General features: G+C 32.3%; 1 protein-coding gene across 4 annotated transcripts in view; it reads right to left on the minus strand.

Annotated features, from left to right (window-relative positions):
* LOC130902555 (uncharacterized) overlaps window positions 1-26601 on the minus strand; it is an 86687-nt gene that overhangs the window by 19474 nt on the left and 40612 nt on the right. Inside the window, exon 1 of one of the 4 annotated variants that reach the window (XM_057814781.1) lies at window positions 25606-25754. The exons of 1 other annotated variant lie outside the window; for it this stretch is intronic. The gene's annotated coding sequence lies outside the window, so the exon portion shown is untranslated. Of the gene's footprint in view, window positions 1-25418; window positions 25755-26601 lie in introns of those variants that run through there. 2 more of the 4 variants (XM_057814780.1, XM_057814779.1) reach the window with 2 other exon arrangements.

Consider the following 26601-nt stretch of genomic DNA (forward strand, 5'->3'; position numbering starts at 1 on the left):
TGAACTGCCCTTAAAGAAGAGATCATTCAATTGCTATCCGTTGCTTATCAAAAAGTCATTACCAGTGACCCTAGTTAAAGAAATAGACAGCAATTTATATTGATCAAGCAACCTATTAAGCTAGAACAAACTAATTGACCAAATGCATACCAATCGAAATGGTATAACCTGCAATCTAATGCTTATAAAGATTCCGAAATTCATCTTTATGGTATACGGATGATTCGAAGCTAGTCCAAGGAGCTGGTTTGGACGTTTTTGGACAGAAATCAAGCTCTGGACAAACTATTTCCCAGATAAAGTTTCTAGTAATGAACATAAATGTTCAGGAGTCTCTGGAGAGAATCCTCTCCCCGATAGCCAATCGGTTTTGAATCTCGTTAAGGCTATTGAATGCACGTCCTAGCTAGCATGGAAATGTAAACAAACTTTGTAAGTACTAATTAACAAAAATAAATTAATCCTAATGTGACTATCAGAATATACCAGACAATGAAGAAGCGGAAAGCCTTTCTAAACATAGACAACCTCTAAGATTAGCTAAATGATTAAAAAGTGTGAGAAACTGTCCAAAAACGATGATAAACTTGTGGTTAGTCTTCTGACAGATCATTCCTTCGTCATTTTCGAGCAAGACATTGGGTCCGCAGAGCTTCTACTCTGTGAATATCCTGCTTAGACACCTTGAAGGAGTGATGCTGATACCTTGGGGAGTGGGTCACGAAATCTCAGGAAAATAGCCTCTTTTGGAAGAAGTCTACGTATTTTGGAAGCAGAAAATTGTAGTCGAGTAGCCACTCAAAAATCGACAGCTGTCTTTCTCACAACCCTCAAAATAAGACATGATTTTACCCTCTTTACATTACAACGTCATTAAAGAGTTGATGGAATTTAATTGAAAACCAACTCAGAATTCGTCCCCCGAAGTAATTATTGACGTACGTACGTTCAAATTGATGTTTAACAACATTTCGTTTCTTAGTATTGTGAATTTATACAAATTTCAATTAGTTGCGGTTAATGAAATGGCTTATCATTTATTGACGCGTCAACAAAAGGAAGTATTTGGTTTTATTTGTTTACTAATATTCAAGAAAATAATAAAATAGTGAATATTATTAATCATTTTATCAAGAAACTAAACAATTGTGTAGCTTTTTCATTCAGTTTAAGGTTGAGGTTCTGTTTGGTATGTCTGATTCTGAACATTTCCCATACTGTATAAAAAACCTTTGATTCTCCCACGGTTGAAGATCAGTCTCTTTACATTTTGCCATCACCTTTTGTCCTCATCGGAGCGAAGTTTCTGCAACAACTCAACGGCGAACGTGCTCGTTGGATAGTCATGTGTGAATCCGTGGAGGTATTTTCTAAAGCATCCGTGTCCGGGGAGCACGTGGATCAAGTAGTAACTCTATTTCAAGCCTAACAAACGTTATATAGACAATTTCTCATTGGATTTTATTCTTTGAGCCTCGAAACGATCATTGGAAGCCTCACATAAACAAGAGATACGAAACAACCTGATCGGATTGGCTACTGCAAGTCGCACCTAAAGAACGTGTTTCCTGGAAACAGTCATCGGTGTTATTGCAGTTGCAACACCAGATCTATCTGAGGATATTTTACAACATACTCTGATAATAAGTGAATACAAAGTCAATTCCATAAAATTCTAGAGAATTCGGGAGAATGCGATATGGGGGGTTTCCCAAATCTGATATAAAAGGACAAATGGCTGGCACAAACAGGATGGATTGCAAAAAATAAAGGCCAGAACACATTTGAAAGAGGAAATTCACACTCACACATTGATGTCACACTCTACTATACAAGGAACCATAAGAAAAATACAAATCAGTCTCCAGTATGGTAAAATCTCGACGAAACTATACTGGTGGAACGCGGACATAGAAAATGTAGAATATAATGAAAAATGGGAAAGAGAAATGCAAAATCCTCAAAAGACTGATACTGCAAGCCAGAAAAACCTGTTGGAAAGACGGTATTACAGACCTAGAAAATTATATACGGGGTCAAGGATATAGGATTGTTACAGATGAAGAGGGGGAAAGATCAAAAGGCCAGCTGAGTGCGAAGAGAATAAAAAAGATCCTCCGCTTTCCGTTTCCAACATCGAGACCTCTGGCAGCCATTGAAGAACCCTTACTGAAGGAAAAACCTATACTCTGGTAGTGCATGTTTTGTTTATTCACAAATAGAAATGGGTTTCATCACTAAATAAAATAGTGTCATCAGAAGAATCTGTGTCATCTGAGAATTGTAGTCACGTTCAGACAATCGCCATCTTGAGTGGTTTTAAGAGGTTTTCATGAAGAATCCTTCTAGTGGTCAATTGATTTCCGTTTCGGAGCAGAGGCCAACGGGGTTGCGATCACAATAAAATGTTCCTGAACATCATGGCGACTGACTTGGATGAAAAAAAAAAAGCAGATTATGCTGCAGCAACCTGTATAATCGCCCTGTGTAACCGTTCTAAATATAATAAAGAGATGGAGACTGTCGAATTACACCATAGATACATACACTACTATCTTTTTTATGGAAATATATCTGTTTTTATGGATGGTTTTATCGGAATTGATATTTTTCTCAGTGTATAGAATTCTATAAATAAATCATATTATGTACTTGAATTAGCTTGACTGAATTCGAATCCCACCATGCATAACATCGTGATTGCATAATTTTATCTAATTTGCAATAGTCAGATGCCTTCGTTATTGTCCGATTTGAATAATTGTTGAATGATAAAATTTATATTCGATGTGTACTTTCAGCCATGACAGAAAATTAAACACGAAAAAACTGTTAATTGCATTAAATTACCAACGTACATCCATTCTAATATGAAGATGATTCCAGAAGTACCTTGTCCAATAAAGAAAACTCAAAATTTTGGAAACAAATATATTTATTTTTCAACTTAACCTCCATATGTTTTTTCGGCGGTGTTCAATAAGTTCGACACCATTTTTATAATAAGAATTGTCAAATTTTTGACCATCGAGCTAACTTTTTAAGTTTGGGAACAAAAAATAATCCGATTGGATTAAATCTGGCAAATAGGGTGCATGAGGTAGCAATTCAAACTTTAATTCATTAACTGCTATAACGGATTTGTTTAGTGTGTAATATGATGGACCCACGTTTCATCCATGGTTATGAAAATCTGTGAAATATTGCCAAATACTCGATGGAAACGTTGTTTCTGTTCCATTATGACAAAACGCGGCACCAATTTTGCGCACAGCTTTCTCATTGCCAAATTATCAGTTAATATGTGACATAACGCAATTTTTGAATTGCCTACTATGTCTCCTAGCTGGCGCACTTTGAGTCGACGATCATCCGTTGATTTTCTTCGACATTTCATTGGGTCTACTACTTCCATACTGGTCTTCGTAGGTCGTACGGTCTCGTTGAAACTATGCTACCCAATATGATAACAAAGGAACAGTCTTACCCAGAGTAGAATCTAGTTCAGCTTTTATATTGGATGGACTTATGCTGTATAGATTGTGTACTTTTTGATACAGTGGTATTTTTCAAGCAACTACCGCCATCTCTAGATCAGTCCAGATATTTCTGAAACCACCCTCGTATTTCAATAAAACATGGTCTGTTCCATAATTAACGTACTCTACTTATTGGAATAGAAATTTTTCAGTATCAAAACAGGATCGGGGAAGTGTAATCCGAGTCTTAGAAATGTAGGAATTTAATTTGTTATATTTTGTAGTTCGAAATATTGAATTTTCAATAAGGAATATTCGATATTAGATGCTTAAAATTAACACTGTGACTTATTGTGCAACTTCCTTCACTACTATTATGACAGGTCTCAATAATCCCCATATACTGACAGGTCTCAATAAACCCCACATTCTGAGAGGTCTAAATAAGCCCCATATTTTAAAATGTCTCAATAAACCCAACATTCTGAGAGGTCTCAAAAAACCCCACATTCTGAGAAGTCTCAATAAACCCCACATTTTGAGAGGTCTCAATAATCCCCACATTTTGACAGGTCTCAATAATCCCCACATTCTGAGAAGTCTCAATAAACCGCACACTTTGACAGGTCTCAATAATTCCCACATTTTGACAGGTCTCAATAATCCCCACATTTTGAGAGGTCTCAATAATCCCCACATTTTGAGAGGTCTCAATAATCCCCACATTTTGAGAGGTCTCAATAATCCCCACATTTTGAGAGGTCTCAATAATCCCCACATTTTGAGAGGTCTCAATAATCCCCACATTCTGAGAAGTCTCAATAAACCCCACATACTGAGAGGTCTTAATAAGCCCCATATTTTAAAATGTCTCAATAAACCCAACATTCTGAGAGGTCTCAATAAACCCCACATTCTGAGAGGTCTAAATAAGCCCCATATTTTAAAATGTCTCAATAATCCCCACATTTTGACAGGTCTCAATAATCCCCACATTCTGAGAGGTCTAAATAAGCCCCATATTTTAAAATGTCTCAATAAACCCAACATTCTGAGAGGTCTCAATAAACCCCACATTCTGAGAGGTCTAAATAAGCCCCATATTTTGAGAGGTCTCAAAAAACCCCATATTCTGAGAAGTCTCAATAAACCCTACTTTTTGACAGGTCTCGATAAACCCCACATTCTAAGAGGTCCCAGTAAACCCCACATTCTGTGGGGTTTCAGTAAACCCCACATTCTGACTGGTGTCAATAATCCCCACACTTTGACAGGTCTCAATAATCCCCACACTTTGACAGGTCTCAATAATCCCCACATTCTGAGAAGTCTCAATAAACCCCACACTTTGACAGGTCTCAATAATTCCCACATTTTGACAGGTCTCAATAATCCCCTCACTTTGACAGGTCTCAATAATCCCCACACTTTGACAGGTCTCAATAATCCCCACATTTTGAGAGGTCTCAAAAAACCCCATATTCTGAGAAGTCTCAATAAACCCTACATTTTGACAGGTCTCGATAAACCCCACATTCTAAGAGGTCCCAGTAAACCCCACATTCTGTGGGGTTTCAGTAAACCCCACATTCTGACTGGTGTCAATAAACCCCACATTTCTTGCAAGATGTCGTTTTGAAACCAGCCTAAAAATATTGAGGTTAGGAATTTGTTTGCTTTTACTAACGGAGTTTTTGTTAGTGGCATCCATATGCAATATTTTGACCCCACATGAAATTGCATGCGATTTCTTGCACGTTGTCTTGCAGCATGTCAAGCAGACTTTATTTACGAATCATTTCTTGAAGAATTTGTGTTTGAAATAGAAGTTGGGTCGGTTGTTTATGCGAGATACTAAAAAGTGTAAACATTAAATGAGCTCAATTGACTGTTTTTGTACCCTACATATTCAAGATTTGAAAAATTTACTAAACAAAAAATCCCGGGTTGGTTCTTAATAAGATGAAATTAAATTTCGTGATTAAAAGTAATAATTACAATATTGTCCGTTGCGGAAAGATAAAAAACTGCATGATTATATATAATAAGCAAAAGTAATTGAAGATTCGATAGATCGAAACTTATTTTCTAGTGTGCAACGTGAAGAAAGTGCATAAAATCCAATTTGGATGCCCCAGTTTCAATGGCTGAATGAAAAAAAGACACTTTCTGCAATATACATACTTCAAATTAAGTCAAATATTTAATCTATTTAACACAGAAAAATATAATGTTCGAATGTATAATTTAGAGAATATATTTAAATATAAGTTCTGATTTTGCAACTTTGAACGCCAATATCTCAGTCGTATGGAAAATTTTTTTAATGTTACAGCATTATTTTTACGGGCACACCCCGTATTTATAGCTCGAAATTATTTTTACATTTCATCAAGTAAGAATAGATGAAGTATTTATGAACAGCTCTGTGTATTTCGAAGGTGCTCTAGTTTTTTATACGTACGCGATTCTGCTTTTTATTCCGAAACCGGCCGACCAAGCTAATTTTGCAATTTAGATGACAATGTGGTTTATACGTGCAATTTTCTTATTTTTTGCGGTCGTTACCTTCGAAACAACGTAAAAATCATATTTATAACCTGGACGAAGTTCTATAGAATTATAGGTACGTCTGGCAACAGCGCAGTCATCTAGTTCAATTCATTTACCAGGAAAATAATAATAGTCCGGACAAATTAGACGAAAAAATAAGAGTGGAGCTACATAAATTCTCATCAAGCTGAAAATCAGTGCATTTGTTTGAAATATAATTAAAAATAAAATTTGAATGTTCCCCATCATTTCCGGGTATGGAAAAAATTTTATTCAAGGTCAAAGGTCAATAAAATAAGTTTTTCGCGATTTTCAGAAAAACGGTGAGTTTTATAATAGAAACACCTCAAACAAAAATTGTAGATCATAAAATTATCTACAAAAGACGTATGAATATTTTTTTTCCTATGAGCCACCGTTTCTGAAATATAACGATTCAAAAAAATTGTAATCGTCATAATATACATGAGTACGTCACGTATACAGGGTGTTTCTATATGTCAATAAGAGAGATCTCAATAAATGATTCATTTTGATAAGAATACGAACCCATACGAGGTCTAGTTGCTGAGATATAGGGTGTTCCAAATTTTAAATCAAAATCAAAATTTACCATAAATCCAGAAATTTTTTTTTCAATTTTGGTGACCAATATGCTCCTTAATAAAATGATATTTTAACATAAAAAAACTTTAACCAGTGGCTCGAGGTCAGGATTTTTTTACAAAACTGGAGAAAATTTTGTTTTAAATTGCCTGATTATTTTTCGGTCGAATATAGAATCACCCTATATACATCTCTAGAGTTGTAATATATGTTAAAATAAGTAAAAATAAAGAAGAACAACAACAACAAGAACAGGAATTTGAAAGTTACGACTCGGACCATTTCAGACGCGTACAAAGTACAAAACTTCAAAGGTGTCGTGAAAACAACTTTTTGAATCCTTATATCTCAGAAACGGTGACTCGTACGAAAAAAAGTATTAATACGTTTTTTGTAGATAATTTTATGATCTATAATTATCGTCTGAGCTATTTTTATAATAAAACTTATCGTTTCGTTAAAAATCGCGAAAAACTTTTTTTGACCTTTGACCTTGAACATTTTTTTTTTCATACATGGGAATGATGGGAAATAATTAAATTTTATATTTATTTATGTTTGAAACAATTTTACTGATTTTCAACTTGGTGGTAATTTGCGTAACTTCTAATGTCTAAGTTGACAGGACTATGAAAAAAAATTTCTTCCTTGAGTGGATTCATTTATATAAATAAATTATTATTGACATATACCGAGTGTTATTCACGCTGTATCTGGTTACGAGTTGTAAGTGAATGTAAATGTCAAGTAACTAATGCACTTCAAATACCGGTCTCATCCTAATCTTCGACGAAGATTCGAAAGGCATCGATGTTGAGTAGACGCAATGGCAAGATCGGCGATACACTTTTTGCTACTATAGATAATATACAGCGTGAAACAGCGGAAAAGAATAAAATTGTAATAAATAAATAAGGGGACGTTATAGATGATATATATATAAAAAAATTTTTGATTATTTCCGCCTAAGCAAATTGTTTCCTGTTTGAATGACAGTAGTCAGTGTTATTAGCTTTGTTCGCGGGTTTAATACCGAATCAGTTTAGGAACCGATCGAATGCGCACTTTCATATCACGCATGCGCAAGTTAAAAATTGTATTTGAAAAAAATTATTTCAAAATAATTCGTTTCAACTGGAACAGCAACTAAAGTAAAAGGCTACAACTTTTCTTTAAAACTTTGTTTGTTATTTGGGAGCTTTTTTACTTTTCATACGGTTTTGTATACATTTTATGATAACTTCAGCCATATCTGCCAAAACCCGATTTTATAGTCTTTTTGACTGGATTATATAACCGTTCTCAGAAACTGAACTAATTCATATTTTTTGTTTATAATATTGAATGAAATATATACATAGATATATTATCCTTTATACCAAGCTATTTTAAAACATATTTTATGTAAAGCAAAAAATATAAAACCATAACACGCCGTATAAACCTTTATTTCAGTTCGCTTATCTTCACTTCGGAGCAGTTCAAGTTTTTTAGGGGTGTATCGTATGTATGGTTACAGCATGTTCTTTTAAAAACGCGATGTTGTCATGTTGTGCAAAACTTGCTTCATCGTATCGTATATATTATAAAAAGTAGATTCAAAATAGGTTAAATCGAATTATATAATCGAATGACAAGTATCGGTGAAAAAAATTACCATATAATAAAATAATTTGTCGTAATTATTAACTACATTAATATTTTGAAATGATATTTACTCAGAAGAATTTATTATATACTTTATAACACAGTGGCAGTTTTCAAGCTACTAACGCCATCTTTATTTCATAGAATTATCATAGAATTTCAATCTAGTTATTTCAACAATGGGAAGCCGCTGAGAACGTCACAATCTTATCATTTTCGCCGAATTTTTTGCTTTTTCATTCAAGAATAAAACTTTATATTCCAATATATCCCATTATTCTCAAAATAATGTTATTGAAATATATTTTTCTTTAAAATTTTGTTAACAGCAGCAGTTTTATAACATTTTTCCCATACAATATTTGACGTGAAACGATCCAAGATGAATATGTTTAGCATATATCAAATAATTTATATTTAATATTAGAAGGTAAATAACCTAACCTATCATAACCTCAAAATTAACACGAATGTCTATTCAATTTTCCAATACAAAAAATGCAGAATGAAGTTGCGAGTTGTTGGGGGGGAGGTGATAAAAAACTAGTTAAATAATCATTTTCCAGACAACTTTTGAAAACAAACGGTTGAACTGTATAATTATCTCAATTTGTTCCAACCATAGAATTATTACTTCATTATATACAGAAAAACGTACAAGTACTGTGGCAACACTGGTAGCACGCTATATTTTTTATGTTATTCCTACAAACATTCACTTCGAAGATGTTCAGAAATCGTTTCTTTTAGTAGAAAGTGAATCACCAACAATTATTTCGAAGATGTTAGTTAATGATTTCACAAGTAAATGAACTTATTTCCTTTTAAAATTTGGAAATTCTATGTGAAAGGTCCAGTTTAAACGAAAGTTATTTTTAAAGACGGATTATGACGAACAATTACTCTCGAAATAAATATGTTGTTTACGCATTTACCGAATAGTTTTATTCTGAAACGAAAATACGTTAGAACCTTGTATATACATATAAGTAGATAACATCTATAACCTAACTTTTTACTTAAAATACCATATATGTAATACTCCTATATGGACAGTTGGTATAGGAAAAAAGTCCCTATATATTTTCTCTCTCGTTCGAGACACATCCATACTGCGCATGCTTGAGAATACGCAGAACCGAGCTGGAAACTCGGAAGATAGAGAAATCGTTTTGCCATTCTGTTTTCATCAGTGGGAACAGTTTCCAATAAACTGTCCATATATGTAAAATACGAACTATCTATAACCTTAACGAATAATTTGATCTTTGCACTTCAATAACACAAAGTTGTAACGACGCCGACCTTGTAACTTCAATCATCTATCAACCAGTAATTTTGAATGAATATCGTTTTCGGTAGTATTTAAATAAATTATTATAGGAAGAAATATATTTAAATACTAATTCTTATTTATTTTGGAGATAAATCGATCTGGTTCGATTTCAAGTAACCAGCATTAAATTTCGTCAACAATTGCGACGTTGTCAGATTTCCACGTACTTATATAAAAATATTTCATATCCGTGTGGGATTTAAACAAATTATACCTTTTACTCACAATAGTTAATTAAAAATATAAGTAAAGATAATTAGTTTGAATTTATAATAAAAAAATATATTAGTATGCAAAATTTAATTCTAAAATTAATTGGATGTTCTGTGAGATTTGACGTAATGTTTGTTGAATAGCAACAGTGTATGTAATTCGAAGGTTACGAACATTGTTGTCGTGATAGCTCTTTTTGGTAAAATTTAATTAAATATTGATTGAATGTATACCGGTGAGTCATATATAACGTAGTTGGGATGTGTATAAACAATAGGTATCAGTAACAGACTACCGCAGGCGTTAACCCGACCGAATAGAATACATTCAATCATTTTAATTTCAACAAGAGAGAGACGAAACGTTAGGTTAATTAAATGAGGAAAACTATGACGGACTGTACCGGGTAGGCAACTTAGTACGGTCAATTTTCAGGACCAGATTATATTACAGCTTCAGAAAAAAGAAAACAAATTTTAAAATTACCCACTTGAGTGGCATTTCACAAGTTTTAGTATATTTCTTCATATTAGAGGTGAGAGAAAATAAGAATCTAAGGGATATTGGTAATTATCATACCCCACCCCTTATAGACTTGGGATTGAAAGAGCAAGGAAAGATGTTGTATAAATAGTGTTCTGGAGTAGAACCTAACCTAACTTAACTTTAAAACAATGACCGACGGCTAATTCCCCCTTTCCGTTGTAATTGCCTCCCTCTAACACCCCCACAATTCCAAGTCGATAGGGAGTAGGGGATGATTTTTAGATAATTACTGGGATTTTTTATTTATTGTTAATTTTTTTATAGGTCTACAAAAATAAAAGTGCGGGAAATTTAAACAAATATTAATAAAAATCGGTTGAACGAGACATCGTCATATTGTTATATTATTTTACTGGACTATAAAATATTTTGTGTGAAAAAAAGTAGACGGGTTTTTTTAAGGAAACGATGGAAAAATTCCAAGGTGGACATATAACTTTTTCAACGCCAAATTCCTAACTAATATTTTGTTAATTGTATACCAAGAGTTTGAATCAAGCTAACCACACCTAGTATAATTTGTAATCTAGTTTACAATGAACAAAAACTAATCAATCAAAAATAAAACACGTGATAAACCAGTGAGAGGAATCATTAAAACAATTAGCAATATGTTAATTTTTTCCATTTATTTTGATGAATTTCCTTGCCATTTTAAAATAAATAATTGGATGCAATTTTTAGGAACAATTGGATCTATAACGCCGGTCCTGTCCAGCTACAATGGAATTTTAAAATTCGGCGAATTTACTGTTTTTTTATAAATGGCGGACTTTTTATTATAGGAAGCGGTTTATTACAGTATTTTTTCTAGATCACTTCTACAAAAGTCTATTTGTTTATTTCTTTTTGTCTTGAACTTTATAGAATTTTATTTACGTATATAAATTATTTGTAAAAACGCAGTTCGTTTAGTTTTAAATTAATAGTCATACTGAAAATATCTAATTAATAAAAGTAACAGCAGAAATTATTTGAATGATACTTATAAGTAAATTATTGTAAGTTAAGTGTAGTGTATAGTGTGTAAATAAATTAAGAACGTAAAATTCTTATTAATTCACCCCACGAATAGAAAGAGTATAAATAAATACGAAAAACGTTACAATATGAATTAAAATAAATTATTTTGTTGCTAAATTGTCTAAGGGTCTAAAAAATAAAAAAGAAACTTGATACTTATACAGGGTGCAGCTCCTTGGTGACTTCATTTTATGGACAACCCTCGTAATAATAGGATAATTATTATCTACAGTTTTGGCTCCGTCACTTTTTTTCGAATTCTACGTAGTTTTCGAGTTATTCGCGATTAACAATATTTTTGAACGTTCAAATCCATTTATAATGGAAATTTTGAGGTTAGGAAACAGTTGAAACCGTTTTGGTATAGAATGTTGTGCTCCACATTTTTCGTCCTGGAAGTTTGTTTCGAAATCCTCATAGTTTTCTAGTTATTCGCAATTCAAAATGTTTTTGAGTCCCATTTTACTGTGAAAATTTTGAGGTTAAGAAAAAATGCAATCTGTAGAGAATTTTGAGCTGTACAATTTTTTGTCCAGCACTTTTTTCGAATGCCACCTAGTTTTAGAGTTATTCGCGAATCAAAATATTTTTGAGTGTATAAACCCATTTTAAGGTGAAAATTTTGAGGTTAGGAACAAATACCTAGGATACTTTTTAGTAGAGAATTTTGTACTCGACATTTTTTGCTCCAGCACTTTTTTAGAATTCCTCGTAGTTTCAAAATTTTTCTGAGTTTCAAGTCCCAAAATTTCGAAAATCCGTGCCCGTATCTTTGTTTGTGTGAGTTTCTAAACTTATTAGGTATCCCAAAACCTCCCAGAATCTACAAAATCAAAACCGCCCAATTTAATTTGATGTTGTAGCTCAAAATCGCCTAATTTGCCTGTACTATATATAAAAACTGAGCACAACTGTCTAAAATCACGTCATCAGCAATTTTGTGTGTAATTAGAAACTAAAGGTTCCGATAAAATTAATCGAAAATAAAGTTCGCTTAGAAAATCTTGTATTCTTAATTGTATAAATAAATTTACTATAAATAAATCAACATAACCTTCTCGGTGCCGTTTATTTAAGTTCTTCGTTCAAGGCTGAATATGAAAATAGAAATTGTTTACAGAGATATTCAATTAACAGTTTCAATTGCCTAAATACCTACGAGGTTGTCACTAGATATTTTGAAATTCAAGAAAATTTCTTCTTCAATCGATCAGCTGATGTGACTGATTTGGTTGGTTGGTGAACCAAAAGTCACTATATTAATGACAAGTGACTGATTTGGTTGATTGGTAATCCAAAAGTTACTATATTAATCACTAAATAAATAAGTTCAGATGTTTGAAGCGAGTTGGTTTTCAAGTTATTTTCATATTCTGGCAACGTTGAAAAAGACTATTTACGAAACTTATTCTCAAACTAGTAATTAGATATTTTTTTACTTTTTGTTAAACTTACGTAACATGAAACAGAGACATTATAATATAAACAACAAAACTAACCTTTGAACTTAGCAACGATAACCTTTTATGCATTTAATTTATTTATAATTCGCTTGATAATGCAACAATCATAATCTAGGGTGTATAACGTACTATTTTTTGTATCATAAGCGTAGTCAATAAAAAATTCTAAAGGGGGCAATCGGAAAATGAAAATAATCAATCAACTCGAGATAACTAGCACTTAGATCATAAAAAAATGATAATTCCTGAAGGATAGTTAGCTACAGATGATTCCAAAGAGCATGATGACACCAATAATAATGGAATTAAAGACAATTCAATACGGAACTTATTGAATGTTTGTTCTTGTACACAAAGATGTATTTATATATAAAAAAATCGTACATTCTCTATTTCAAATCGGTTGTATTTAATTGCCCCTTTCTCCCAAGTATATAACGAGATATTGTTTCATACGATCGAACTTTATAATACCGGTAATTGTAGATTGCAAACCAACGAAATGAGACGCTTTGTATGAATTCTATTGTGTATTGAAATCGGTTATTACAGATTCTCACAGATGATTTCTTGTGGATAAAGAAGGCGTTTTTGTTCCTGTTCAAATGAAATTCGTGAATTATACTGTTATATAATTCTATTGGAGATACCACATGCTGAGGAAATATATGTAAATTGTACGTTTTGAAAGGGATAAATCAAAAACAGGAAACATAATTAATGTTGACTTATTTCCTCAAAATATACCATATTATATTTCTATTCTCACTGGCAGTAGCAAAAACTTCGCTAGTAGTATAAAATAACAAAGGATTCTGCCGCCTTCAACATTGTTGAATAACAAAACGAAATACCAACCTTGCAATCAATGGAAACCAACTATCAGATGCTTCTCTAGCTACAAAAGATATAGGACAAGATGGTGGCTTAAGTATTTTGCTTTTCGAGATATTTATAGATATTATAATAATAAATATCTCCTCGATCAAGTCAAAGGAATGATACGTTGGATTTAAGAAGCTGAAAACAGTGAATATATCTAAAGGAACAGCACCTACAGCACTCAAATAACAAACAGTATTCGAATACCTTAGAATAGAAATAGAAAAACGAGGGAACGAAGACACAGAGATTACTGTAACTACAATAACTGCTTGATCATTAAAAATTTATTTATCAATGAAACATATACTTTCATTAATAGACATTTTCTCAATTGTGTTAAGATCGGGCGACTGTGGTGGCCATGATACATTCTTCCTTTCCAATTCTTTCAAATATGCTTGGGATCGTTGTCATACTTGTCATTTCTGATCAGGTGCTAGCCAGAACTTACTACATTTTCCTTTAATATTTTTTCAAAATCCTCAAACTCATCACTAGATAAAACTCCATTCCATTTATGGAACTCATCAAGCAAAGACAGTTGAGTTGGTGTAGTTATTTACAAAAAATGGAAGATTCAAGACCAGTGCAAAGAGTATGAAATGCAACAATAGATAAAGAAGACCTAAAGCAAGACGGGATGAAAGAATTGAAGTCGAATCGAAAGCTTGGGATTCATTTGCTTTGGTTGGAAATGATTTCCTAGATAAAAATTAATCTGACGACCATGTCGAGGAGATTATTGACTGCATGCAACATGAGGATCAAACTGCAATTTCTTCATTTGCGTTTAAACTTATTTCCACTGCTTTTTCCAAAAAGTTGAGCTATTAGAAATCTCCCAGTATTTTTTTCATAATAAGGACCATAGAAATACCCAGTAATATGAAAAAAATTTATTACTGGTTACTTTTGAATCATGTTTATACAAAACGATTAGAAAATATATTTAAAAGAGGACGTTTGAAGTTTATAAAACCAACAATACTTTGAAACGGTTATTAAGATGTACCGAATTAAGAAAATCGCTGTAATGATTGTTATAGGAAATATGTTGGACAAACTAGGAGGTCTGTTGATGATTGTTTTAAAGAACATCTTGTCCTTTTCAAATATAGACCAACAGAAAAATGTATATTGTTGAAAAAATGCACTTGAAAGTATTGAAATAGTTGAAAATAAAAATAGGAACTTTAGAATCCTTAAAAAACACTTATTATTTTTCATCTAATGATCCCCATACCTAAATGCCATAATATCGGTGTTATAGCTACATTTTCATCTTTAATAATGTATATCCTAACCGAAATCCCATAACAAGTTCTATTGTCAGTAAATTCGATCACCCGATATGGATTCTTCAAAAAACATCGTTTATAAAACAAAATCTGCAAATCTGTAAAATTTGAGCAGTCAGGGATGTTTCAAAATGTATTGCAAAGTTTTAGATAGTGTAACCTAACCCAACATACTCCTATTACTCATAATACACTTTTTCAACTACTCATAGTTTATCAGATAGAGAATGGTTTTCCCGATGGAATTTTCTTTAAGGACTAATTTCATTGAAGGGAAAATTTAGTATACAGAGTGAGTTTTATGTATGGAACGTCTCAATTATCTTGTACGATTTTTCTAAATTTTTGTGTACAAAATTTTTGTGATACTACGACCGGTGTTAGATCTTTCGTTTTTCCGGAAAAATAATGAATTTTAGAATCCTTAAAAATACTTATTATTTTTCATCTTATGATCCCCATACCTAAATGGCATAATATCGGAGTTACAGTTACATTTGCATCTTTAATAATGTATATCCTAACCGAAATCCCTTAACAAGATCTACTGTCAGTAAATCCGATCACCCGATATGAATACAACGTTTATAAAACAAAACCTGCCAATATTCAAGAATTAAAAGATAGAATTACCACAGAGATAAGAAGAATTGAACAGTCAGATAGTGTATTTGTGAGTGTTGGTATAGCGGTAGCTTGTGAATATCACCAACGGTTCCAAAACTTTCAACTCACATATAAAATAACAACAGGGACAATTTATTGATTTAGCAAAATATTTCGATAACCATAACCCATAACAGACGAATTATTTTCGAATTTATTCATAATTTAGTGGACGAAATTACGTATTATTAATCAAAACAAACATTTTCAGTAACAATAATTTTATAGTAAATATCCTGTATCTTTAATTATTACGACAGGTTTTAATGAAATTTCAAAGGTGTGGACACATTCTTGACTCGTTACACGAGAACTGAAAGTCTTGAACGGTCAGGCGACATTCTCTCGTCTTCTTTTTGTACCTACACAATATATTAATTATTGAATTATTACAAGATATTTCAAAATGAAACAATCCCAAGAAAAGAATCATTAATCATATTAACGATACGTTATAAGTATACTCCAATCGTTATTAAAAGCAATCAAGTACTAGGGTTTAAAAGTTAGTTGGCTGGCAAATAGATGGCGCTACTCGTGTTAAATCTATGTGATTTTCAGTTAGCCCTAACCTTCAAGAGACACGTGATAGTTAGTTTTTGGGTTATAACGTTTTGAGTCAAGCAACTTAACATACCAAATTAACACATGAAAAATAATGTTTACTCCTCGTATATAATTCGGTAAACATCTAACAAACCGTCAGTCTACGTGGACTCATCATCTCCACATGAAAACATCGAATCGTAAACATAAATGCATTTTTATTGGCCGAAGCTGTCGGAAGGGGTTTGTACGCAATTTCGTCGAAATATTCCTGCCAGTTAGTCTGCGATAAGCAGTGGCGTCGCTTGGTGCGATTCATTTAATTCATAAATGGTTTGACAATCACTATGTAGTAAATAGTAAAAATTGATGATTTAATGGGCCATGTTTTAAAGAGAAACGATTTATAATAGTACACGGTGAAAACAAAGACGGTTTCGTGCCTAATGTGTTAAAAAAATTAAAAACTGTTCAGCTGATTATCAAAAAAAATCATCATATTTTCCTTTATGGTTTTTGCTTTGAAATTTCATTTTCCAGATAAAAAAACGAACGGGGTACAAAAAGGACCCAGTTCACGTCTGGTACCCTGTTTAAACCAAACGCCTTTACAGGCAGATACATTTTACTTATCTATTTACGTTTTGAAAATATAGAAAAAAGGAATTTCGTGTATTGATGAAACGCTGCTTTTTGGAAAAAATTACTATTGAGATTAAGGGTTGCGTTGATAAATATTAAAAATTACTAAAAATAATTTTGGATAACCCTCAAAGTCAAGCTGACTGAGACTGTTGAAACTGTAAAGATTTGAAAAGACGAAAAAACACACCCGAATCGACAGTGATAAACCAATTCCAAAGCAATATAACCTTTGCTGGCTGATTGAGGTTATGTTTTACTCTTTAAACTTAAAATGACAGTATTCATTTATCTTTTTGTGGAATGTACGAGGTCTGGCTGTTAAATAACGAGACTGCTCGCCTAGAGGGCGCCCTAGTCGAGTGGGGTATCCATATATCTTGTTTATGCACGTTCCAAAACACGTTTCCGTCACTATTACCGTAGTTGTGCAGTAACGAACGTGTTTTTTTTCTCGTGGAGCAACGTTCCAACCTCAAATTTCTGGTTAAATAGGAAAAAACTCCGACTGAGTGCTATAAATTGTTGTAAAAGGCTTGTGGGGAGAATTCTCTATCTCGTGCGCGTGTTTTTGAGTAGTGTAAGCGTTTTAGATAGAGCACTGAAGATAACCAAGACCTAGATCGCCCAGTGACTGTTTTAACTCCGGAAACACTGTACAAAATCAAGCAAATTATGCGTACAGATCGTCGGTCGAATTAGCATCCGGATGATTGTCGAGGCTGTAAACGCCGATAAAGAAACGGTAAGAAAAATTTTACGCAAGGAATTACAAATGACAAAAGTTGGTGCCTAAAAATCTGACTCCTGACCAAAAGCTCTTGCTTTAAATGGTTTGGTCAGATTTTCTTGAAAAGTTAGGAAAAGATCTGCTTTGAAAGGGACCCGATTTGATCCAATGGAAGCTGTAAAGCAAAAAACGGCAGAGCTCCTGAAGACCATCACCAAAGAAGACTGCTTCGATCAATGGAAAAAACGTATGGAAAGGTGTATGGCGGAGGAAGGGGAGTATATTGAAGGGGAGCATTCGAATATCTCGTAGTACTTGATAATGAATATTTTTTTATGACAATTAACAAGGACGATCAAACTTCTATACAAGTATTTTTTTGGAAAAATTGCAAAATGTTTTAGCATGAGCTGTACTGGTTGCCGCATGATGTATATTAGAAATTTATTTATAATAATTATACTTAAAATGTCGTTTTAATAGAAGCAAATCATAGATATCATCATCTAGATAATACTTACCAGATATCGGATCTTGCTTTTTACCTTTAGCTACACTTAGAAAATTTCTAGAACCAATTTGAATCTATGAACGTATCACCTCCAATAACTATTTGTTTTAAAACTTTTCTACTAAAAAAGGTGGGAAGGTATGCCAATAATTAGGATAAAATATAATATGTGTATCGAGGTAAAGCCTTATGAATAATAACAAGGACTAACATTTTTAGAATTTTCTACAACGAGGTTGGTATTTGAAAATTATAATTATAATACTTTATTTTTAATTACATCAGATAACGTTTTGGATACACAAATGGTAAACAACAACTTGATATTTTACGTAAAAAACATGAATTTTCACCATAATGAATATGACTCACATCAAATTCAGTTACAAAGTACCAGCTCGTAATCTTGGTTGTCGTGAAGATTAGACAACTCATGACGGTACAGGCCTACGAAAACCTCCCTGAAACACCCCAATGAACCCCCCTTTCTCTATTATTTGGGCTTTAAGATAGATGTTAGTAGATAAGGAATCGAAATTCATCCTGTTTTACTTCTAAATATCTAATTTTATAAACCTATCTTATTAACAATAAAAGATACCACAATTATAAACATTTATATCTAATTATTCAGAGATAACTGAATTAGAACAATTAAAAGTGTATGTAAATATTTATATCAAACAACTGGGGATTTATAATATCATAAATCATCGATTCAGAAACTTCAGAAAATTAGAACTAATAAATTTTAAGCCGAAACGTCGCATTTTTTATTTATGAGTTTAATAACATCAATAAATAATATATAGTCAATTGAATGAGGGTTTAATTTTTATCTTCAACTGGTTGTTTTTTTGTTTTTGGAAACACAAATACAAATACATTCCTAACCTAACATCGTATACGGATGTCTAGCTAAAACAGGGCTGAAAAATTTGCGGAAATGACAAAATCACGTGTAGTAGAGCCATTTAGTTGCTCCACCAATCACTTGCTCCACATAAACAAGTGATTGCTTCTTTAACCCAAGTTCCGAGCTAACCTAACCTAACCAAGTTCCGATTGAAAAACTTATACAAACGAACGAATATTTGTTTGTCGTGATCACTATAATGACAGATGACAGAGTGTAATAAATATCGACGTAAAACATACGCATGTTCCAAAAATCATATCTACCAAAATAATTTGAGTATTGAGTTGAAATTATGGGGAATTCTTAAATATGGTAAGATGTAACTGGAAAAAAATTAGGATATCGCTAGTTCCACCAGTATCGAAAATACGTATCAACAAACACGACCGGATATCGATGTAAAACATCGCATATTCAAAAAATCATATCTACCAAAATACTTTGAGTATTGAGTTGAAATTATGGGGAATTGTTAAATATGGTAAGATGTAAGTGGAAAAAAATTAGGATATCGCTAGTTCCACCAGTTTTGAAAATACGTATCAACAAACACGACCGGATATAGATGTAAAACATACGCATATTCAAAAAATTATATCTACCAAAATAATTGGAGGATTGAGTTGAAATTATAGGGAATTCTTAAATATGGTAAGATGTAACTGGAAAAAAATTAGGATATCGCTAGTTCCACCAGTTCTGAAAATACGTATCAACAAACACGACCGGATATCGATGTAAAACATAGACATATTCAAAAAATCATATCTACCAAAATAATTGGAGTATTGAGTTGAAATTACATGGAATTTTTAAATACGGTAAAATTTAACTGGAAAAAAATTAGGATGTCGCTAGTTCTACCAGTATCGAAAATACGTATCAACAAACACGACCGGATATCGATGTAAAACATCGCATATTCAAAAAATCATATCTACCAAAATAATTTGAATATTGAGTTGAAATTATGGGGAATTCTTAAATATGGTAAGATGTAACTGGAAAAAAATTAGGATGTCGCTAGTTCCACCAGTATCGAAAATACGTATCAACAAACACGACCGGATATCGATGTAAAACATAGACATATTCAAAAAATCATATCTACCAAAATAATTGGAGTATTGAGTTGAAATTACATGGAATTCTTAAATATGGTAAAATGTAACTGGAAAAAAATTAGGATGTCGCTAGTTCCACCAGTATCGAAAATACGTATCAACAAACACGACCGGATATCGATGTAAAACATCGCATATTCAAAAAATCATATCTACCAAAATACTTTGAGTATTGAGTTGAAATTATGGGGAATTGTTAAATATGGTAAGATGTAAGTGGAAAAAAATTAGGATATCGCTAGTTCCACCAGTTTTGAAAATACGTATCAACAAACACGACCGGATATAGATGTAAAACATACGCATATTCAAAAAATTATATCTACCAAAATAATTGGAGGATTGAGTTGAAATTATAGGGAATTCTTAAATATGGTAAGATGTAACTGGAAAAAAATTAGGATATCGCTAGTTCCACCAGTTCTGAAAATACGTATCAACAAACACGACCGGATATCGATGTAAAACATAGACATATTCAAAAAATCATATCTACCAAAATAATTGGAGTATTGAGTTGAAATTACATGGAATTTTTAAATACGGTAAAATTTAACTGGAAAAAAATTAGGATATCGCTAGTTCCACCAGTATCGAAAATACGTATCAACAAACACGACCGGATATCGATGTAAAACATCGCATATTCAAAAAATCATATCTACCAAAATAAGTTGAGTATTGAGTTGAAATTATGGGGAATTCTTAAATATGGTAAGATGTAACTGGAAAAAAATTAGGATATCGCTAGTTCCACCAGTTTTGAAAATACGTATCAACAAACACGACCGGATATCGATGTAAAACATAGACATATTCAAAAAATCATATCTACCAAAATAATTGGAGTATTGAGTTGAAATTACATGGAATTCTTAAATATGGTAAAATGTAACTGTAAAAAAATTAGGATGTCGCTAGTTCCACCAGTATCGAAAATACGTATCAACAAACACGACCGGATATCGATGTAAAACATCGCATATTCAAAAAATCATATCTACCAAAATACTTTGAGTATTGAGTTGAAATTATGGGGAATTGTTAAATATGGTAAGATGTAAGTGGAAAAAAATTAGGATATCGCTAGTTCCACCAGTTTTAAAAATACGTATCAACAAACACGACCGGATATAGATGTAAAACATACGCATATTCAAAAAATTATATCTACCAAAATAATTGGAGGATTGAGTTGAAATTATAGGGAATTCTTAAATATGGTAAGATGTAACTGGAAAAAAATTAGGATATCGCTAGTTCCACCAGTTCTGAAAATACGTATCAACAAACACGACCGGATATCGATGTAAAACATAGACATATTCAAAAAATCATATCTACCAAAATAATTGGAGTATTGAGTTGAAATTACATGGAATTTTTAAATACGGTAAAATTTAACTGGAAAAAAATTAGGATATCGCTAGTTCCACCAGTATCGAAAATACGTATCAACAAACACGACCGGATATCGATGTAAAACATCGCATATTCAAAAAATCATATCTACCAAAATAAGTTGAGTATTGAGTTGAAATTATGGGGAATTCTTAAATATGGTAAGATGTAACTGGAAAAAAATTAGGATGTCGCTAGTTCCACCAGTATCGAAAATACGTATCAACAAACACGACCGGATATCGATGTAAAACATAGACATATTCAAAAAATCATATCTACCAAAATAATTGGAGTATTGAGTTGAAATTACATGGAATTCTTAAATATGGTAAAATGTAACTGGAAAAAAATTAGGATGTCGCTAGTTCCACCAGTATCGAAAATACGTATCAACAAACACGACCGGATATCGATGTAAAACATCGCATATTCAAAAAATCATATCTACCAAAATAAGTTGAGTATTGAGTTGAAATTATGGGGAATTCTTAAATATGGTAAGATGTAACTGGAAAAAAATTAGGATGTCGCTAGTTCCACCAGTATCGAAAATACGTATCAACAAACACGACCGGATATCGATGTAAAACATCGCATATTCAAAAAATCATATCTACCAAAATAAGTTGAGTATTGAGTTGAAATTATGGGGAATTCTTAAATATGGTAAGATGTAACTGGAAAAAAATTAGGATGTCGCTAGTTCCACCAGTATCGAAAATACGTATCAACAAACACGACCGGATATCGATGTAAAACATCGCATATTCAAAAAATCATATCTACCAAAATAATTTGAATATTGAGTTGAAATTATGGGGAATTCTTAAATATGGTAACATGTAACTGGAAAAAAATTAGGATATCGCTAGTTCCCCCAGTTTTGAAAATACGTATCAACAAACACGACCGGATATCGATGTAAAACATCACATATTCAAAAAATCATATCTACCAAAATAATTTGAGTATTGAGTTGAAATTATGGGGAATTCTTAAATATGGTAAGATGTGACTGGAAAAAATTCAGGATGTCCCTAGTTTAACCAGTATTGAAAATACGTATCAACAAACATGACCGGATATTGCACTTTAAGATTAGACTGTATGGAAAGTTTTAAAAGTGTATGTAAATATTTTTAGGTGCGTATGGAATTTTCAAACTGGTAGTTTGAAAGTCCTCAGTGTACGAAACAATAATCGAATCTGAACAAGATCTAATAGAATTCAAACTGCGGTCGAAATCATTTCATTCCATCCAGATTTATTCTCAAAGACACGTTTGACATTGGCATAATTTGCTAATGTCAAAATATTACTTTATTAAGAAGCATATCTTTATTTACGGTAAATTTTTTATTTTGAACACCCTATATCTCAGCAACTAGGCTGGTTCGTATTCCTATATGAAAATGAATCATTCATTGAGATCTCTCTGTGGTAGAGCGTTGTCAACCGAATATAGAAACACCCTGTATAACAAAAATGATTTATTAGTTGGCCTATAACGGTATAAATTCGGGCGATTATTCAGAATCGAATTTGTTTTTTTTTCGAACTAAAAGTTCGTTAACATCAAGTTGAAGTTTCCGTACGCGTGTGTATCGAAGCCGTATCGGAATCGAATATACCATGAAATAGGAATGCGTCAAAGAATTACGATAACCGAATATTAGTTTTACTTATTTATAAATACCTATCATACGAGGTAATTGTTTTTACATCTTACATATTGACGTAGTAAAATTAATTATGGTATTTTTGAAACAATCACGCGAATAAACCATTAATAAATCACATAGAAAATACCAAGAAAATCGCCATGTACAGCCAGGTCAGAATTAGCCCAAAGTGATAACATTACAAGAAATTTCAGTTTACATGTATTGAAATTGTGTATTTTTGAGGTTATGTCGGATTGAACGAAATAGTTATTTATATAACAAGTGTGTAAAGTAGATTTTTCGACGAATGTAAAAAAAAAGACCATTACAAACGAATTGCATATAATAGTTTTTCTACCAGTGAAAACAACATCATTAGAACACATTTAAAAAACAACAAACGATTTTTTTTATTAAATGTTTCAACTTTTCTATTCTGCATGTAAAAATTTCACGTAAAAATAATTATCACTATATAAGTAGAAAAATATAAAAATTGGCATCAGCGGGAGTTGAGCCCGGGACCTTCCGCATGTGAGCTTCGTACTCTAGCCACTACACTATGAAGACCTTAATATGTTTTTTTATACACTACTACTGTTTCTTTTGGCACGAATTTTACGCATTCGAAAGTGTGTCTAAAATACGTATTTTACGCAGGGTAGTAGAAAATATATTTTTTCTACAACTAATATGAAAAGTGACGTATCTTATAGGTAACAATAAACAAACAAAGTGTAGGTTAAAAATTGTTAAAACACAAGACGTTTTACTCTAAACTGAATATTTCTTGAAACTTTTTCGTAGTACTACAGGTAGCAACCCTTCAATCCCCAGGTGTCACCTTTATCCATAAACAAGAGATGGCGGTAAAACTCCATTTGGTAAACTACATAAAATCTCGTCCATTTAATTCTTTTTAATCGATTTAAGCAAGGAAATGCATTTACTGCAACTTGGAATAGCTGAGATCTTGATTTCCCGAACATTGACAAAAATTTTTCCACTACTACTTTGCATGTGGAGCTAAAGGCCAAAAAGCTGGCCAAAAGTTTTTAAAACGAACCCATTGAGTTGAAATTTGGTATGCGAGGGTTTTTCGTATCGTTGATTACGAATTTGCTGTTGGTTTTTTCATAAACAAAATGGCGGCTTCAAAATGGAGACAGAAAGTCAGAAAGTAGTGAAATGAACTCAGATTACAACGCAATTTGGTATCTGGATTTTTTTTGGTCGTTGATTACATATCTGGGGTTAATTTTTTTCATAAACAAAATGGCCGCTTCAAAATGGAGACAGAAAGTAGTGAAATGAACTCCGATTACAACGGAATTTGGTATCTGGGTTTTTTCCGGTCGTTGATTACATATCTGGGGTTAGTTTTTTCATAAACAAAATGGCCGCTTCAAAATGGAGACAGAAAGTAGTGAAATGAACTCCGATTGTAACGAAATTTGGTATCTGGGTTTTTCTCAGGTCGCTGATTACATATCTGGGATTAGTTTTTTTTCACAAACAAAATAGCATTAGATCAACAACCAAAAAAAAAGGACAGGAATCCAAAAGTCAAATGTCAGACTTGTGTCCTGTTTTATGTAGTTGAGTCCTGGACCTTGGACGAAGATCCCCTGGATCACCCGGATAACGAAGAAAGTCGTTAGAAAAATGAAAAAAGAAAGAAAAATGATGTAAACCATAAAAAATCGCAAACTACAGTACTTCGGCGAAATGATTCCAGGTAAGCATAGCTCCAAGCCAATTTTGTCATGCAAAATATTTGAAGAAAGAAATCCAGGAAAAAATGGAACATCCTAGCTTAAGAATTTCGAAATCTGGTTCAATCAAACCTCTCCTCAAACTCCTTTACTACAAGAAGAATCTGCTTGATATGAAATCAAAATAATGCAATACAAGACGTAATAATTTAATTGCAATTTCAAGTAAAAATTTTAATTAAAAAACCTTCCAAGAGGGTTAAGTCACTTTATTTTTTATGTTCGAACGGCCTATAACCAAAGATTCGAGTTTAATTGATATTTATAACAACAATTATGATAAATTTTCTTAATAATACTTATCAATAATGTCTTCTGATGTTATAAACAAATATATCGATACCAAGAGATTAAAATTTAATAAAGAAATTAAGAAAAATAATCTCACCTATTCGTGTTAGTTCCTACTTAAATTAGGTAGATGTAATATCACATCATTTTTTACTTGAATAAAACCACGTTTAAATAAATCTACTTATCAATAAACATATCACAACACAATTCAAAATAACCTATGCGTTATTGTATATAAGACACAATTCACAAAACATGTAAATACGTACAAACGGACATACGGTTTTCCTTGTTTCTTTTCGTTTTCTTGTGTGACCGGTTCGTACGCGAAGAATCAACTCGATAACGGTCTCGTATAACCTAACGCACCCAACAGTCGACTAGCGACTGGTAGCCAACTACAAACAACGAATGGTGTATAGAGTTTTGGGTTTTTCGTTCCAAGAAACAGCTGACTGCAGCTTGCTTTGCTTGGAGATATAGTACGAGCGCCAACGCTAAGAAATCTAATCGTTAATAAAAAAAATTATTAGTGAAACCCAAATATGCAAAGCGCTTATTTCACATAATATTATAAGAATTTTTGAAATATTTGCATATATATACCGGTTGTTCCACAAAGATCAAAGCTATCTGTATATGGTAAAATACTTATAGTAAAATCATGAAAATTTCTATATGTGAGTTTTCGGATACGATCTTTTTAACTAAAATATTTTCAAAGATGGCCGACTTCCGGTTCTACCAGAAGTCGATTGTAACTTTGTTATTTTTAACAAAATACCCTGTATGTATGAAAAATGCATACTTTTTGAGTTATTAATTTTTTTGTAAAAAAATGAACCCTTATAAATTATTTTTTTACGAAGATAAGCTTGAAGATATGAAAATGGTTTCTGTTCGGTTGCTTTTAGCGAAGTCAGACGTATTCGAATCATGTTGAAAATTTTTTCATTTTATACAGGGTGTGTATAAAAAGTGTTCAAAGTTTAACTTCATAAATATCAAATCAGAGCAATCGATTTTGAACGACCTTTACGAAATTCATCCTGTAGAGAAGTTGAATTAGGAAACACAGCAAAACACAAGTTGAAAGTCATAGAAAATGTGATACAATTCCATTTTTAAACAAGATAAATGTTTCAAGTATTCAAATAACACTCGTTCTGAGTACGTTTGCTATAAAAAATATCGAACTTTATTATGGTTATATCAGATTTAACATATTCATATCACTGTTGCCATATCTCAAAACTAAACAAAAGCCCTTGTATTGA

This window comes from Diorhabda carinulata, chromosome X (genome assembly GCF_026250575.1).
Source record: "Diorhabda carinulata isolate Delta chromosome X, icDioCari1.1, whole genome shotgun sequence".
Taxonomy (NCBI): domain Eukaryota; kingdom Metazoa; phylum Arthropoda; class Insecta; order Coleoptera; family Chrysomelidae; genus Diorhabda; species Diorhabda carinulata.